The sequence below is a fragment of the Echiichthys vipera genome (genome assembly GCF_963691815.1).
Source record: "Echiichthys vipera genome assembly, chromosome: 13".
Classification (NCBI taxonomy): Eukaryota; Metazoa; Chordata; class Actinopteri; order Perciformes; family Trachinidae; genus Echiichthys; species Echiichthys vipera.
The window spans coordinates 6,662,133-6,681,328 of NC_139838.1; the positions used below are offsets into that span (position 1 = coordinate 6,662,133).

At 39.1% G+C, this 19,196-nt stretch overlaps 1 protein-coding gene across 1 annotated transcript in view; it reads left to right on the top strand.

Annotated features, from left to right (window-relative positions):
- Positions 1-627: 627 nt before the first annotated feature.
- ptprua (protein tyrosine phosphatase receptor type Ua) overlaps positions 628-19,196 on the top strand; it is a 169,020-nt gene continuing 150,451 nt past the window's right edge. The window contains exon 1 of the mRNA XM_083926147.1: positions 628-711. The gene's annotated coding sequence lies outside the window, so the exon portion shown is untranslated. The remainder of the gene's footprint in view (positions 712-19,196) is intronic.

Consider the following 19,196-nt stretch of genomic DNA (forward strand, 5'->3'; position numbering starts at 1 on the left):
GTTCATTCAGTCATCTTCTACTGCTTGTCCCTAACGCGGTCGCAGGGGGGGGGGGGGGGGGGGGCTGGAGCCCTTACACTATTCTGTGATAATGGCAGAATAGTGAATGCAACCATTAGAGGCCAGACAGGATTGGGTCACTTTCACAGGCCAGGAGGTAGGCTGTTGTTGTCCTCCATCAACTGAAAAACCCCCTTTCGCTGCGCTGGCACTGCTGCCCATTATTTCTGGCTGTTTGGGTGACCTGTGGCTGTTATGTCATTTTCACACCACAGGGCTAATTGCACCAAATAGCAAAAGATTTTGAGTGAACAGATGAGATAGGCAGTTCAAACTGACCGCCTGGTGCCAACCATTAGCTGTAATTTAGTTTATAGCTTCAAAGATTCTCCAGGATTTGATGTATTAACACATTTACAGGGAGCCTGTGGTGATGGACAAGAGAAATGGTGTTTCTCTGGATAGATACTATAGTATAATGTCAATCCTTCACCAGTATTCTCCTGGATATATATACGTTATATATTTCAATCACCTCAAGTCTTCTCACCTCTAACACATTCTGTTCTTTCCTCGCTGTAGCTGGCTGTACCTTTGACGAGGACTCAGACCCTGGCTTGTGTGAGTACCGACAGGGACAAGACGACGACTTTGACTGGCAGCTGATCAGGACCTACAACTGGCCACACCCGACCCCAGATCTACTACGAGGTAAAATGTGTCTCACAGTCATGGCTTCTAACAGGCCAGACCGCAAAACATCATACAAGAATTTACTGGAATCATCTAACATGTTGTGATTGATGTTAAAGCCCCTGAACCACACAGGTGTTTTCAGTTAACTAGTTGATTAAACCTCTTCTCAGGACTGAGTGGGTGTGTCTACTGCGAATGATTGACATCTTCCGAGTCTCCTGTTAGCTCTGTGTCACCTGTTAAGGCGGGACAAAGTACACCTTTATCATTCTTCTTGGTAGACGGACATTTATGACCTTATAAATTCCCACCAAATTCTCATCAAAGCCCCGCCCACCTTCAACCCAAGCAGAGGTCTAATCAGCAAGAAGAACTGAAAACACCTGTGTGGCTGTTCAGGGGCTTAAATATATTGTTTTTTCTTTATTTCAAGGCAATTCATGTTTCAAGTTTTTAGTTTCAGACCACTCCAAAACTTATGAACATCTTAAGTCATGTTGCCTAAGCATCTTGTGTGCCTTGAAGTGACTGTTGAATGAATATTCTGCTCAAATTAATATTAATAATGTACAATACTCCAGTTAATAATGCCATAATACTACATATTTACACTTAACAATAGAGCACACTTCTTGGCACTGTTATTACTTACAATGTTACAAATTGTAGTATAAATTAGGGGTGTACAGTATAAACGGTAGGACGGTAGGAATGGTATTTGATGCTACTGTGTAACCAGTAGAGCAGCTCTGACGTTAGCACACAATTTTTGCAGGCAAACCAAAAAACAAATTTGACCTGTGAGGGGATATTTTGTGGCCCTATGTGAAAAAGAAATTTGTGGCGGATGTTGACTGCTGTCCTCTCTCGCATATCAGTGCAACTGTCTCAGTGCGTCAGATACCGGCACGCTGGGAGACTTTCTCCGTGCACTCATACTACGTTCTTCTTTGCACGCTTCTGCATCGCTCCTCCCCACGCCTGTTGTTGTTCTTGCAATCATTTCAGTCTGGTTAAAGCCACGGTTAAATCACCATCACGATGTTTCTTTCTACTTTGAAAAACGAAAGCTTGACACAGCGAATGGACAGAGTAAAGTATTTGTTTATAACTATCACTGTGAAGCGTGTTTGTTACTGGTAACTTCAGTTATCAGATAGATGTAATGGAGTAAAATAGAGTAGAATATTACCCACTGATTTGTAGTGGAGTAGAGAAAATACTTTAAAATCAAAAAACAGGAGCCTCAATCTCGTACTTTAGTACAGTAATTGGAAAGTAATTCAGTAGCATTTAAGATAAATTCATACACCGTGATATAACAAATTATATTGGGATATAACTTTTAGACCATACCGTACAGCCCTAGTATGCATTAAAGGCAGATGCTATTCGCACATTCGTGCAAGTAGCCAACAATGCTATTTAGATAGATACGTACATAGATAGATGGATAATTACTTTTAAATTATTTTGTTGCAGCAATCTGGTACAACTGAATATGATACAATACAATATAATAAAAATAAGAAAACAAGTAGAAACACAGAACGGAACATGTGCACTTAGACATAAGCACGAGATAAAGCAAGATCAATGAATAGTAAGGTGCAGAGGCAGGGTGATGGTAAAATAAATTACTAATGTATATGTACATGCAATATATGGTATAATATATATATATATATATATGTATATATATATATATATATATATATATATATATATATATTTATAATATTATATGTATGGGATATGTAGTATGGGTATAATATACATACTGATACTAAAAAATACTATACTATGAATATGTGGACAGAGAATGTGCAAGAGTTTACAGATCTGATTTAGTCCAGGTGGGTGATTGAGGCTCTGACGGAGGTTTAAGAATCGAAAAGTCTTATTGCCGTGGGTAGGAACGATTTCCTGTAACGTTACTCAGAGAAGCAGGGTTGGATCAGTCTGTGGCTGAAGCTGCTCTTCAGCTTGTCCAGTGTTGTCCATTTGCAGCCAGTTTTGTTATCTAAACGTAACAAAGTAGTGTTTTTTTTTTGCTTAAACCTATCCAAGTAGTTTGGTTGCCTAAACCTAACCAAATTGCAAGTCAATTAAATTTTAACATCATATTCTCATGGGGTTTGAACCCAAATCTCCTGGGTAGAAGTCCAATGGTTAATCCTGCTCATCCATCGTAATGTACTTTTTTGCTCTTTTTACCACTAGGAGGTGTACACAGAGACAGCCCCGGATGATAGCTGAAATGCTGCTGTGTGACTATTTTCAGGTCGGGTGCAAATAGACACTCTGCACATACTTATTTCTAATTTCTATTTTTCCTTATATAGAGTTGCTATAGATTGTAGAATACAACACTGGTTGTTGCTGTCCACTGTCTTGTAAACCCATATGGGCTGGGAATCATTTGGTGCAGGACACTCAAATCAATCACTAAAGTATTTCTGATTTTTCTAAAGAAACATGATGAGCATATTAGCAGACTTCCAGGCGTGCAATGTTTGAGCTTGAAATAGACATATATGATTTAGTTTTAGTTTATTACGTTAAGAGAAGTGAGGTTCCCAAAGCAGGTGTTTGGGTATATATTTTATATTTATCAAAAAGAAACATGAACCACAGAAGCTCCATGTCTAGAAATTAAGTTATAAACAAAGCTGTTTTGGTACAAAAGTGCAACACAGAATAACTCTACTATAAAAGAGGCCACTTTTATGTGCATTGCTGCTTTTCAGACAGTTTATTATGGGAGCTCTGTGAATGCTCAGAATAAAATAATGACACTTTTAATGAAAACAAATTCACTGCAAAGTGACTGCGTCTGTTTGTGCAGAATTCTGTCAATTACCAAGGGGAACTGCAAGTCCAAACATCTAGTCCAAAATCATTTCAGAGCAATCAAGCCAGTATAATTGTATGGTTTTGAGTATGGGCCAAAGAAAATGGGCTATATATATATATATATATATATTTATTATCACTGCTTTTGCTGCAGAAATTACTTTCAAAAGTTTGATATTTTTGATAACATTTCTAATACCTAGTAACAGTATAGTCCTGGGTAAAAATGTACCTTTTTCATTGGATTATCCAAAACAATGGTTCCCTAACAGAAATATGCTGCAGTTAATTACAGACCATGTGAATTGATTTCCAAGCACTAAAGCAGTATGCAAAGACCAACCACCATGGCATTACCCATTGGTTTGTGCACTACCACCTCAAATCTTTGAATTTGCCATTTGGGCTGTTGCTGTGTATTTCGGAGCCAGAAGTGGCCATATTTAGATATTTGAGTAGCTACTTGAGACGTCCCGCCTTCTGGACTCTATGGTATTAGCTTCAAGTTTCAGGCCCAGAGGTTGCCACTCGGCAGTATCAGTTTACCAAAATACAGTGTTTGCTGTGCTCAAATTTTGATTTAAAAGAGAAGAAGGAGATAAAGAGTGAGGTTTACATATAGGAATTGATGTGAAGAGGACAGGGTTCTGCACAGAGTTGGATCTGTTCATTAGACCTCTTCAGATTTACAAACCTGTATCAAGATATGTCCAGATATCTTGATTAGAATGTTGCCTTCTGACTCACTGTTTTTTTCCAAATGAATGTTGTTTTTAGCAGAAGTGCCCCCCATAATAGCCCCCATCCTTATCTCTTGACTCACTTTTCATCTATAGGCAGTAAACCGGCAGTGGACTGCCCCTAAGCAGGGGGGGAAACACATTTGCTTGACTATGCAGCTAGAGAAGAGAGTCATGGTAACTGTTGGATGTGTTGCCTCAGGGTGGCCTTGAACTATCACCTTGTGCCAAACAATTAAACAGTGTTTTGCTGAATTGTCTTGCTAGGCACAGTACAAAGTTGACCATGTGATCCTTCTGTACTAACACTGCGGTTATTTTATCCCCTCCAAATGTGGTGTGAGCTATCAAAAAACAGCTGATTTCGGTATTTTGACTGCTTTTGCACTTTTAATTTCAGCTGTTTACTTGCATCCAAATGGCCTTTGGTGCCCTTTCCATATGCAGCAGAACATTATATTACTTACTTCTGTCTGTCTCTCAGTATAATCTCAAAACTGAAGATGACTCAACTCACACAGCTTGTGTTTGTGGTTTTTGTTTACAATTAGCTAGTGAACATAGTAGAACATTTAGCATATTTTTTTGAAAGCGTTGACAAAGTTAAAAGGAGATTGAATATTGGACTTCATTTTGTGAGGTGGACAAAAAAACAACAACAAATGCACGCTAATGTTGCTGTATGTCTGCTGTGTAAATAGGTAACTGGTTGCTAATATGCTAAAAAAAAAATCAATTAATACTGCTTTAATATTATCATCTCTATTTTCATGTAGCCTAACCCGTTGCCAATGGAGATGTTTTAACAACAGCAAACAACATAGTGACACAGTTAGCAACTAGCTAGTGAACATAGTTGAGGATTTAGCAGCAAACGAGCCAAATATTTACACCCAAAACAGAGCTCAAAGAGAGTGAATATTGCACTTAAATTCATCTGGTGGACACAAACATAACTCAACATGAATGTTAATGTTTCTCTGTATCTACTAGATTAGATGTAAACATAAACATTCTAAATGTGTCCTGATTAATGACATCAGCTGACAGGAAGTTAACAAGGACCAAGATTGTTGCCTAGCAAGGGAATTCCGTTGAAAAGGTCTTTAATACACAACAGTTTGCTAACACGTAAGCCATATGAGCTTGATAAGATGAAACCAAATATATAACAAAAACAAACCCAGCAGCTTTAAAATTTGTTTTTAATATCACTGTAAGGTCACTTAAAATTGAATTAATTACTCAATTGACTGCTGTGAATTATTTTCATTATCCAGTTATCTGCAGATCATTTTCTTAAATAATTGATGGATCATTTTGTTTCTAAAATGTCAGTAAAATAGAGATATTCTTTCTTAGATCACCCAAAGGTGTTCCGTTTACTATCATATATCACAAAGAAAAGCAAATCCTCATATTTGAGAAGCTGGGTGACATTATGACATTTTTTCTTGAAAAATGACTGAAACAATAATTCAGCCAACCGACTAATTGCTTCAGCTTTTTTGAATGTCATTATGCCTTCTAAGCTTATACCTCCTGAAAAGAAACTACAGATAAACCTCCCTTTATACCATTTCAACAGCCTCGAGTAACTGTAGTAACTGTAAGTTTAGAAGATCATACAACAAATACGCAGTCACCCTGGTAAAATAAAGAAAAGGCTGGTGGATAATGATTCACGTTGCTGACTTGCTGTGAAGTCTGGCTTTTCTCACCAGTAATCACAACAGCCTCTCACTTGTGTCTTGAGTGTGAATATGCTTTATTTCCACTCCGGTTGAATGTCAATGGATATTGAAATGGACTTAACGCCTACGCCTGCGTGCTCACCAGGTTTCCTCAGGGATTTATGCCAAACAATGTTATTACCTTGGACCCCGTTCCAATCATCAACCTACTGACAACTTGTTTTCCCACATTCAGCCCCTCGCTGCTTTCCTATTTAAATTTGTCATGCATCCACACGGGTGGCCTGCTTCCAATCTGCGCTGACATTTAATATATATGTTTATTTAAAGCAGGAGTTTTTTTTACATGGAAAAGAGTTTTGAGAGGAAAACATCCACGTAAGAGGTGCTGGATATAGGCTACTGGCTCGGCTAAATTATGGCAATTCACGGAAGGAGCCAGCAGACGTCCGGGATTTCATAATACATTCGCAGTTATCAAGTGCTTGTTCCGCTGTTTCAGGCACAGCTCCCCCGAGGCAAGCGGGGTATGTTAAGGAACTCCCTGCGATTGGTGCAGTCTAGCATGGGTCATTGCTGATTACACTTCCTGGTGTTCCTCAGGGGCCGGCAGCCCCACAAAGGCTGCTTTTCATCTTCTTTTCATCCATTAGAGAAGGTCAATTTCAGACAGGATGAGCATGGATATGCTCAAACGACTTGGATGATCCTCTCAGCTGCAGCCGGATAGGAGATGAAGATTTGATATATGGCTGTGTGGGATCTCATCATCAGAGGAACCTGTTGTGAGCTACTTATTGGGGTCATACATAAACCATAGGCTGTGTTAGGAGATAATGTCAGTGTATAACTTGCTATTAGTCCCTATCACCAGCCATCAGCATACTATTTATATTTTTAAATGCTAATTCTTACCTTCATTTAGCCTATGCTCTGTTATGTCTTACAAAATGGTACATTGTTTTAATTAATTTATAGATCGTGTACCCTGTGGTTTAAAAGCATTATTCGAGCTGGGCTATAGAAACGATGTAAACAGGTCGTGACAGAAACATTTTAGTCCAAGGCTTTAATTTTGAATTAATAGAGACAAAGCTTTCTCATGCAAATCATTTGACAACCCTTGGATATTTAATTTATGGCTATAGCTTTTCTATATTATATAACCCAATGTCACAAATCACAAATTTTCCTCTGGGGGCTTGATTATGTGAAAAGCATACAACACTTTTGACCCTCGTTTTCGAATAAGGAGAAACTCTCCAAACAAAGCCTTTAACAACGAAAAAAAATGGAAGAACCCCAGGAAGAGGGTTGGGTCTAGATGGTAACTTTGGGAAAGTCCAGCGCATGGTTAAGGTTAGGCATTGAATTTGAATGGTTATGGTTTAATGGTAAAAGTTAGACATCTAACTTGAATGGTTATGGTTAAATGGTAAAGGTTAGGTATTGAACTTGAATGGTTATGGTTAAATGGTAAAGGTTAGACATTGAAATCTTATGGTTCAAGTAAGTATAGATGGTTAGGAACAGTTTTTGCAAGTTTTTGCAAATCTAGGGTTACCAGCTAGACATTATCCAGGAAGACCAAGGAGGGGTTACTCTCCCAGGACGGACAGATGTGCAATAGATGTGTTCAAAGAATCAGCCCTGTCTTATAAAAATAATGTTCCCACACAATTAAGCTGCATTCTCAAGTATGTGTGTACTCTCCTTTTGTCCAAGATGACATTTCTTTCGACATGCCTTCGTACCGACAAAAAACGTTGAGAAACGGTAGCAGTTCTAAACTAGTAGTTAACGTTATGAATTGAAACAAAACTTCTTGATAAGCTTCAGGAAAAGATCATGGTTTGGGTTCAAATCAGTAACCTACATTTGTAAGTGTAGTATGCTACATGGGCTATTTGATGTAAATTAAATACTTCACTTAACTTCCTTACATATGTAAGTGAAGAACAGTCTCCCGGGTGAAAGTTCTGTTTTTGTTTCCACCCCGACCTCCTCCCTATGCAGAGTTTGAATGCTGACTAAGGGCGCACTCACAGTGTCCGTCTGTACCGCGACCCAGGCTTTAGGGCACTTGTCCACCCCTCCCTCTCCCCCCACGAGCCAGGCCCGTTTGTACTCACACTAACTGGGCCTTGTCGAATGCTTCTTGCTGCCTATACGTCATCACGCCGTAACACGTTACACGCATTGATTGACGTCATCGCGATGTGTTGTTTACAAATCTTTCCATAGACCTCAGAGTTTTTGTGCGTCTTGTCCAACTGTTTTTGAATATTTTCATCCGACCAAATCTGCAGTAAACACTCCACCTATGCATCACAACAACGTGAACCATTCGCCGATGGTCCGTCTTCTTTTTTTTTTTTCTTCTATGTCCCAACAGGCGCACATAAAATGACGTCAGAGCCGCAGTAGGCCTCGTGCTCGTGCTTGTGCACGTGTGCACGCTTGTGCTCGTACATGTGCGAACGTGCTTTACAAAAGCCCACCTCTCCCAAACAGTCCGTGGCCGGCAAGCGTGCTGCACCTAGGCGCGGTGCGGCACTCACACTGGTCAAACGAACTAGGCTTTACCCGTAAAACCTGTTTGGGCACGGTACGGATGGACAGTGTGAGTGCGACCTAAAAAAGCACACAAGAAGCCGAACAGAAGTTCATCATTCACACAAATAGAAGAATGACACAAACAGAGAGAGAAAGAGAGAGACACAGATATACACAAGGAGAGGCTGAATCTCCTTGACGACGGAGTTCCAGATCCAACATGTGGAATGAGGCAACGACAATGACTTGACTTGGCTTTTAGAAAGTTAATGTTGACTTTTCAGATGAAGATTTCACACGCAAAACAAATGATAATCTTAAAAAATCTGAAAAAATGGTTGTGGATTATACAGTTACATCTTAAAAGTAACCTTAACTCGACCAACATTAAAATGCTACTTATATTTTCACACATCAGTAATAATGTTGCATTCACATTTTACGTCTGAAATGTGAGGTACATTATGAGAGTAATATTTCTACTTTTTCATTGCAGAACTTGTATCAGAGTTTTTGCAGAGCGGCATTGCTACATGTATTGCAAGTAAAGCATCTGAGTTCATCTTCTATCTCTAAACATCAGCAATTAGACACACCCGTTGTTACGAGACCACAGCACTCAGTGATGCATACATATACATTCACATATACATTCACAAATACTTTGCTTATTTCTAATTGCCCAGCCCTACTATAATATTAAGTATGGGATTGGAACATATATTCTAATCTGTACTGAATTAATATGGAGTCTAGTTAGACAAATATCACCTGCTTGTTAAGCTTCTATGTGTATTTGTCTTTATTTAACACTCTGCCTCGACATGTAATGCAGGGAAGTGTAATTGATTTCGCTGTAAGTGAAGCTGCCGTTAGACTTTACCCGTTCATCCCCAGTGTAAATTCAGCTTCATCTGTTGTGTTTTCACACTGCAATGAAAACTGACACATCTGCCAACCCTCTGCTTTATCCAGCAGCTCAGAAAGAATATGCAAGGTCAGAGTTTTCCAAGGACCACTGAAGCTGCATCGCAAATATACCTTTTACCTCAAATTCTTTCCAACGGCTTTAAATTCTTTCTGAGACGCTAAAGAGACTGCAATTGAGACAACAACTTAGTTTATTGGGCACCAGCAGCTCAATAGTATTGATTTGCGCCCACCAGCCAGTGGAATACCAATGACATGAAACATTGCAGCTAAAAAGGAACATGTTACGCCCCTCAGCTTTGCAGGGGGTTTTTTTCCCACTAAAATGGTTCTTGTGAATCTCTCCGCCTGCTTGTCAGTATTGTAATGCAGGATGTGAGATGCGGAGACTCAGAGTCTGGAGTTATGTGGGAAAGCAGACATGATTGCTGTGCATGGTGGACAGGGTGTTCTTTTAATATTAAAATTGAACAGGTTGCTGGATTCAGAGACCCTTGAAGGAGATTTTATTGGAGTTGAACCAAATTGAGCCCACAGAGGACACCTCAAAAACTGGACTTTGTTTTAGTTGATATCCCCTAACCTACTTTGAGAAAGGGCAATTCCTATAGAAGTTAGTCTAGATTAAATTCTCAAAAATAGATATTTGAAATACTCCTAAGCACTGAAACTCGTTTGTCTGCCAAATTAAAAGTGGTTGTCAGTTGATTTAATCACAGTTGACTCAAGCAGACACAGTCAATAGTTGCTTTTTGGTTGATACCAGGATGCTTTATTAACCCCATGTTGTCCTCAAAATCATATTTAGCTTTCGAAATCGTAGCCACACCCGTAAATCAAAGTGAAACACTGCACATGGTGTAAATCTGGAAAATGAGGGCTATTATCAGGAAGAATATTTTAAAAAAGCAGCAATCACCAGAGCTGAAAAAAGAAAGATCCAAAAACTGCAGTTCTCTGAATACAAAAGAGTCATTCCTCTTACAGCCCTATGTTAAAATGTCCAAATTTACAGCAGGAATAAACATGTTTATTGCCTGATACAGAATAACAGTTTTAGTCTTTAGAGGGACCGTGAAGTGACGTTAGGCTGTGTTAAAGGGAAGGGGGGTAATAATGAGTATTTTTAACAAGGTGCAAGATTTTGGTAAATTTTTATTTTATTAACATCTTGTGACTGAACCCACTCGTTAAAGTAATCACAAAGCTTAATGTTATTGAACATTTCCTTTCTCACCTCCTTCAGATTTGACTAGTTTTAAACAACTATTCAGCCAAATTAAACAAAAAGGTAAGCAGGCAACCATGTAACAGACACAGGTAAACAGAGTGCAAACTTACAAGATGGTGCCCACATACCCCCCCCATAACAACTGTAACTGTGGTAAATCCTTACTCTTTAATAAATCATCCCTTTAAATTGAATTAAGGCTTAAAGTTCTGCATGATAAAGGGCTGGCCGCTCTGATTGACAAGTGGGTCCTGCACAGGAGACTGCAGGCTTCATTCAGCCCGCAGCCGACAGCTGGAGCCACCTACTTTAAACTTCATATTGGCTCTTCAGAAACCCATGGGTGACAGCATGGAGACTACGCCCATATTTTATACAGTCTGAGTAATACTTCAAAACATTGTATAATATGTAATTCCCCTACTGTTGAATAAACCTATTCACATAAAAAAAGCACAGCAGCACCACCGTCATCATACAAAGCGGTGTCTGCTCTTAGATTTCTTCAAACACTCAAACGCCAATTCAAACAGACGGAATGCAAATATCATTTGGTTCAGAGAAAAAAAGCTATGATTAATGGCAGCTTTGGTTCAGCATAAATCACCTTTGAGGTGTGAATGCTATTGCAGCGCTGGTCCAGTATTCACAGAACTCCGCAAAGTTGTGTAAAGCTTAGCAGACTTCTGAGACTCTTCTCCCTTCAAACCTCCCTCTTGGGGTTTGAACATGATGCTCATTTGCTGCGCAGAACTTCAAACCGTTTATGGTTTCTTGCCTCCACACGATGCCCTCTCGCCAGTCCCCGCTCTGCCGGGTTTTTTTTTTCCTTGAACACTGCTGGCTTTGATGAGCCACGGCCCACAGTAGGAAAACTAACTAGAGGAGGCAGAATGACTCTTTGCATTTAAATGGCACATTAACAGAGAGCGGTTTCTCGTGATCGCATGACTTATTTGAATTTGTCAGCATTGGAGAGTCTGTTGTTGTGGAGGTACAGGAGGGTCTATGTACTGCTGAAGGGCCTATTCATGAATACGGGTACCAACCAGATATGCAGGATACATGTGCTTATAGTAAAATATTGGCATCAGCATCTGTTAGCAGGTCAGCCATTAGGAATTATGGACAGGGACACGAAGCACCACCAGCACCACCCACCCTTAGCTCATACCAACATAGGCCATGTTAAACAAGCTCTTGGTAGTTAGCCTTCTAGTGACAACCATTTCCAAATCCAATGTTATACATACATCCAGGCTATGCTCTGTTCTGCATACATGCAGAAATATTCAAAGTCACCATTTTGAAAAACGGCATTGCCAATTTTTCCATCGCCCAAATTTAGCCTAACTTTGGAGTAGGCCTGTCGCAATAAACAATAAATCAATCAATCCATAACTCAATTAATCAATGAATCACATGATATTTGGATATATAAAAACAATGATGGAGATGGTTTCAAAGCCGAATGCCACAGCTGCTCTGGGAGAGCACTTCAGGTTCAAACCGTATGACCGCGGTGAACCATTTCTGTGGTCGCATTGGTTTTAAAACAGTAGCAACAAAACGCGCCAATGTGTTAAAAAAATAGACTGAGAGACCATTTTATTTTTGGTTGTTTTGTTTATTAATTTTGGTTATTTCAAATGTATTCCAGTTCTAGTGTTAAATATTCTTTAGAAATAAACATTTATTGATCTTTGAAAGGGTGCACTTGCATTATTATGCTATTATCATTATATCAGTTGAAAAGGGTCTCAAAAGGCAGTATTATCGCTTAATTTCCGGGACAATTGATCGGCCAGCAAAGTTTGTTATTGTGACAGGCCTACTTTGGAGTGTTATTCAGCTTCTTCCCGACTAGATGGCATGACATGGTTGGTACCAGTGCAGGCCTTAGGGCAGGGGTATTACATTAACAGGTTAATTTAACAGATAATTCGATAATATTTCCTCAAGCAGAGGTTGTGAACATCACAATGTCTAAGTTGCGTAATGAATCAGTGCTGTATTGAAGTATCGCCGTCTGTCAACAACTAACTGTCAATTAAATAAAGAAAGTACAAATTCAATGATATTTCAACAATATTTCTTGTCAGTTTTTACATTGAACTGGAGGGATTATAAATAGTAATTTTAGAAAAAATGAAATAAGTATAGAGTGAATTTCCCTTTTTCTTATTTTTGTTAACTACATTTCAGATCTTAACAGTCTCCACCAGTTTATAATTAACACGCTCAACGCATATAACAACTGAACTGCTTTAACACCTCCTTTTTCTCGTTCTTTTCCTCTTATATCTGTCTGAGTGCCATACTTTCTGTAAGTGAGAGAATACACACTCATACACATCACAGACATACAGAAGTCCTGACGGCTCGTTAAAGACACAGCTTCTGAATGTGACTTGTGTGCATTTCTCTGTTGTACTTGTGTACTGTGTGTGCTTTAACAGTATTTATATAGCACCTCAACCTGCTTTATTATCAAAAAGACATGGAAATCTCACTTTTTACTATATGGTAGGGATCTTCAATGAACTGGATGGATGCATTAGAGGCTGCCATTAATCGGTGTCAGAAGCAGAGTGGACTTTTTTGTAGTGAAAAATCAGTAAATTGCTGGGAATCTGGACCCTTTTTCTCCCTGAAATAGTGACACTTGTCATTGGAATCGTTGGTTCCCTCTGAGGTTTAAAATTCACTTTCTTTTATCAGACTCAGGGGAAAGTTAACGGGAGGACATAAACCATGTGTGTGGATCTTGGGGAGGAATGAACCCACACTAAATACCACAAATGGACCACAAAGACCGGAGAAATGAGAACAGGATGCACAAGTATAACAAGGGAGTAAGGCGATGTGTTGTGGGGATATTCAGGAGTGATAAAGCTGTTTTTTTGTTGCTGTTTTTTCACCAGATTTTACCATGTTGAACTTTTTTCCTGCCTGTTGCTTTCTTATCCTCAAGTGGCATGCTGGATGATAAAGGTTCAGGACAAACAGTTAAATTGCACTTTGCTGCAGAAGAAAACCGATAACAAAGCCATCTAAAAGCCCTGTGGTCTGTCAAAGAGTAAAAGCATGTTTTTTTTTATCTCTGTGAATCAACCACAAGGTTGCTATAGAAAGGATGTTGACAGCACATGTTGATTGGCTTATTATGCAGCTAGACAGATATGTGATTAGGCCGATGCCAACTGATTGGCTATTGTCTTTGGAGAACTGCTGCTGACCACTGTAATCAGTTGATTCAATAGGCAAGATTGTTCAATGGCAAATATCATGATACAACTACATTCTTAAAATAGATAGAGATAGATAGATAGTTATCATTAATGGGTTTTGACAAGATAATTATTGGCAGTTGAATCCACCCGCACTGTGCTACCTTTTTTAAATATACACTGAATGGGGGAGCTGTTATTCCAGAATATTCTAATTAGATGCACCAAATATGTGCACTAATAAGAGTTTTGTCTCAAATTTGACAAACCCCAACTCCCCCATTTTTCTTTTTTTTCATACAACGCCATGTCGTGTTCAGTCACAGGCCTGAGTAGGCATTTTAAATTACGGTGCCAATTTTGTCCTCACATCTACAGCAGATTACTCTGTCTCAACATGACAATAATGTGACCGTCCCTCTATAATTAACCCGACACTAATGACAGCCCTGTAAATAGAGGACAGTGTGAAGCTGGTCACCTCATTAGAGCAACAGGCAGCAATATTTTGTCAATGATAAGACCCACTCCATTGGCAGTGGGATGGCAGCTTTGGCCTGTATGACTCACCCTGTTAAGATGGACCCCAGTGTCATGTTTACATCCTTTTTAATACTGCCGTTCATTGAAATGTGGGGGTGTAGAGGGGCAGGTTTATAGAAAGGTTTTCCAAGAAGAAAGTTCTTGTGCAGGTAACGGCTAAGAGCGTGTTGGTGTAACAACACACCTACACACTTCCTAGACAAATAACCAAGTCCAGTTGCTTTTGACTGAAATTGCTTTGGGGATAACGATGACCTGGACAAATGAGAACATTCACAGGCTCCTGTAACTACACAGCAATATTACAAGTCAAAATGAGCATTACTCCTTGTCAGTTTAGGAGTAGGTAGTATAATACACATAGTTAGATTTTGCAAGGGATTACCATAAAGTGGAAGTCTGCAAGGGGAGACTCTTGGTTACTCATAGAACCCATTGTCATTCAGATATCTTGTGGTGAGAGGTCAAGGTGCTCCTTTGGAAATGGCCTTGCCAGTTTTCCAAAATTTAGCTTAACTTTAGAGTGTTTTTTTTAATCACCCTTTCTGACTAGCTAGCATATCATGTTGGTAGGCCAGTGGATTTCTTAGGTTGCCTCGTATGTGATACCTATATCTTCACTCTTGCTTTAAAATGGAGCTAGTTGGAGCCTCTTAAAGACGGTATAATCATCTAAGATCACTGGCGGCCCCTACAGGTCACAGAGATGTGATTAAAAATGTTTTGGAGAATCAATGAAGCATCACAAAATATAATATTGCGATACCCGAGTGTCTATTTTTTCATCCCTAGCTTATCTAATTAGCTAGCTTTAGCTTAAAAGGGCAGATTTCTTTTTCTATCTATTTTATTTTGTTATCTAGCTAACTAACCAGCTGGCTGAATTAAGGTTTGGTGAGTTGCTTCCATAGTTTTGTGTATTTATGGTTGAAACAGAATGTCTTAGCAGGATGCATTAAAAATGGCCATTACATGCCTCAGTAGTTAGAATAAACTGCTATAGTATATGCATGTTACACAGCCAAAACACAGCATGGTGTCTCAAGGAATCTAAGTTTCGTTACGTCCCTCAGTTTAATCTCTTTAATCTTTTAGCCACATCTAATTGTAGCTTCTATTAAATTACAGGTAAACATGAATATGTGGCTTGCATCTTATATGTGGTCGGCGAGCTGCAGTTTAGTAAACCAAACCCAAAAGCATGTTCCTTTTTCCGGATCTATCATTGATTTAATGTTCAGTTTTCAATCAAAACCATCAATTCTGTTAAACTCAGATCAATCAGTTCAGCTGACAGTAATAACTAGCAGTTCACAAACAGTTCAAAGTTCAAATTGTGTATGTGTGAGTTAAATGTTATCTAAAACTCACTCCTTCAGTTTTTGTGCCAGCAGCCCTATGCTAACAAGGGGGTCAATGGAAGCACCCTCTCTAAGCTCTCTCCAGTTTATGAAAGGCATTGAGTGGATTTGCATTATTTATTAGCTTTGCCTTTGCCCTTCAATGTTTGCTTGAGCTTTTAATACCTGGCATTAACAGCACGTTGCACTGCAAGTGACTCTTCCTACAAACAGGTCCCACTGCTCCAACAGGGCCTCTCCGTAACTACCACTGAATAATAGAAGGCTATTTACTACTTTATCTCTCTCCTCGCACATCAGTTTACACACATCATGTACACCCACAGACATGCTACTGACTATTTGTAGTTCCTGTCACTAAATTTACAAATGTAAGCAGCCAAGAGAGTCACAGATAAAATACATTTAAAACAGCAGTATGGGCTAAGAACACTTTAAAATAGATGAATATGTAAATATACAAACTAAATAGCTTTTCTTCACTGTAGATATAAATGCATGTGACTTAAACAGTACTCTACGAGGAGGGTATCACTCCAGGTGTATTTATGGTAACGCTGCTCTGGAGTAAAGTATAATATAAGTGTAAATGGATCTCTATGTTGCACAAGTCAACAGTCTTGGATGAGGACACTTCGATGAGCACAGTGTTGTGGCTAACAGCTCATATTCTGATTAAAGTCTTGCTCAGGTTAAGCTGCTTACTTTTTCATTTTCATATCCTGACTACAAATATCCCTGGAAATACTGAAGTATAAGTGAATTAATAAAATACAAAATTTAGATATACTACTTAGACAGGTAGTAAAACCTGACATTGTTGCTTATTATCTGAGCTTTTATATTTAGGTTTGTAATAAGTGGGATTAGGGCATCACTTTTTTACTTATATAAATTACCTTATGGTATTAACTGTTAATGATTTTATCATTATTTCGTGAGAAATTGGTGGGCAGTGGGATCTTGTCTATTAGATAAAGTTATCCTGCCCATCCATCTCTTCACTATCATTTCACCTCCACATTGACTATAGTAAATTGATTATTTTTAATAGAATATAAAAATGTCTCATAATGTTGGAATGTGAATATGAATTTTCATTTTGAGTTAAGTTGCACTGACAAATGTTTGAATGGTTACGGTTATGGTTGGGGTCATAACAGTGCCTATTATAGTTTTATTTCCTTTGGATTTAAACTCTGTCGTTACCTGGCCACCCTAAAGGCGTTTTTAATCCTTAATCACGTTTACACACAGACTCTGAAACTTTTGTCCATCTTCAACTTTTTTAGAACAGGTGTGAGAGCCACCATACATACAAATCATCCAAAATGGCATAAAGTATGTCCTTGGAATGCACAATGTACGAAAGATTACAGTAATGATTTTGCTCTAGGCAGCTAAATGATAGCCTCTTGCTAATGTCATTCATTCAGTAGTCCTGTTTGGAACCAGCGTTATCCATTAAACCCACATAATTCATTCCGTTGCTAGGCTTTGACTTTTAATAGAACGCAACCCTGGCCACTGGTGACTCCATTTTATCTTGTATTGCGAATTTGCAATTAAAAGAATAAGAAACTGCATCGGACTCAGTGTGCAACCATTCGGTTTTAACTGATTTTCATCGTGCAACGTATTGACAAAAAAAAAACGCATATGAAAAAAACGCATATGAAAAAACGCATATGGATAACAGGGACTTGGTGTGCAGAAGCTCTTATGTCCATTCTTTCTAATATCTCTTTCTCATATCTTTTTTTCTCTTTCTTTATCCTTCCCTCAGGTGCTGACAGGCTATCTTTAGGAAATCTTTCCATATCCCCTCGCTGCCTCACTGTCTCACTGTCGGTGTAATTGATATATTATATATTCTATGTTCCAAAGTTAGGATGAGTCATTTGCATATAATGGGCTGATAACTGATGTAATAATGAAAGCCTAGAGCCGTGCCCAGGAAGGATACGGCTTGTGAGACTAATGACCATTTAAATAATGCACAAAAGTGATATTTTCCAGCCAGATCAAAACCTACGGAGCTAGGTAGCGAGCAAAATGAGAATACACAGGAAATCCTCAGTTTGACTGAACTCCAGAACAAAGTCACAATCCTTCAAAGAACTTTGTCAACTTCCTTATCTCCTTTAACTAGCACCTGCTGAGACCACAGGATCTCTGAACCTTGGTCTTGGAAGACCCAACAGAAGCATTTTAAAACGACCCAAACTGAGAGAGTTACTTTTAATGCTCAGATCAGAAAGAATTCAGTCACTGACATGAATCAACTACTTCATGAACCCTCTGAACCTGAACATGACTGAAGCTGCTGCAAGACATTTGATGGTGAGGGAACCCCTCGATGCATTGGTGGTAATATTTCTGGCCTACATCAGCTGACACTGACGTGCTACTTGAAACTATGTTTGTTATGCGGCCAATTTGTATTTCAGTTACTACGAGTCAGAAAATGATATTGTTTTGCATAACAGGATTTGTATTCAAATTTGCCAGATTCTTACAAAACAGTGATGCTTCATGCTTGGTCACCCGCTGTTCCAGCCACACTGTGTGTTTGTGAGGGACATTAAATTAGACAAAACAAATACTTTCACAATAACTGCATTAAAGTACTATGGCATTTAATGCACTGAGAGTCGTGTTTTAGCACTGCTGCTATGACTTTCGATAATAACCGCCATCACTCCCAAGATGGTGACGCAGCTATGTCCTTAGGGCCGGAGTGTGTGTGATGTTAATGTTGATACTATTTAAACAGACATACTTCTTTCACAACTTTGCTTGACCCTGACTCCGTCGACTCAGCTGCTCACACTAGCCGCCCCCTGGTCTGTCGGCTGTAACGCAAAATGACTTCATTTCACCTAAGCACCACATTCCTCTCACATCCCTCTGGGGTATTGGGTGTTATGTCAGAGAGATTCCTTAACACGTCTCCAATATCTGCGAGTCCTGGAGTGATTCTGTGTCCCCGTATCTCACATGGACACATCCTATAACCCTTGTGGAAGGCTTTCCTAACCATTTCCTCAAACACTTGATATCCGTTTTCCATTTATACCCTGTTTTAGCAGTCAATGCTAATGGAAGGCAGCTACTAGCCATTGCTACATTATACTGCAGACAGTTTCCCCAACACATACAGTACAATGTATTTATTTGATTGGCCAATGCAGTGCTTTTCTAAATGATGTCACACAGTGCTGCAGCAAAAGTTGAGTGAGCGTTTTTTGCCTTTATCGACCCCCCCGTATGTCTACAGCCACCAAAATGTGGGAATGATTAATCGAGGTAAATACTCAACACGTCAGGGGTTTAATTACTATCAGGCTGTTAATATT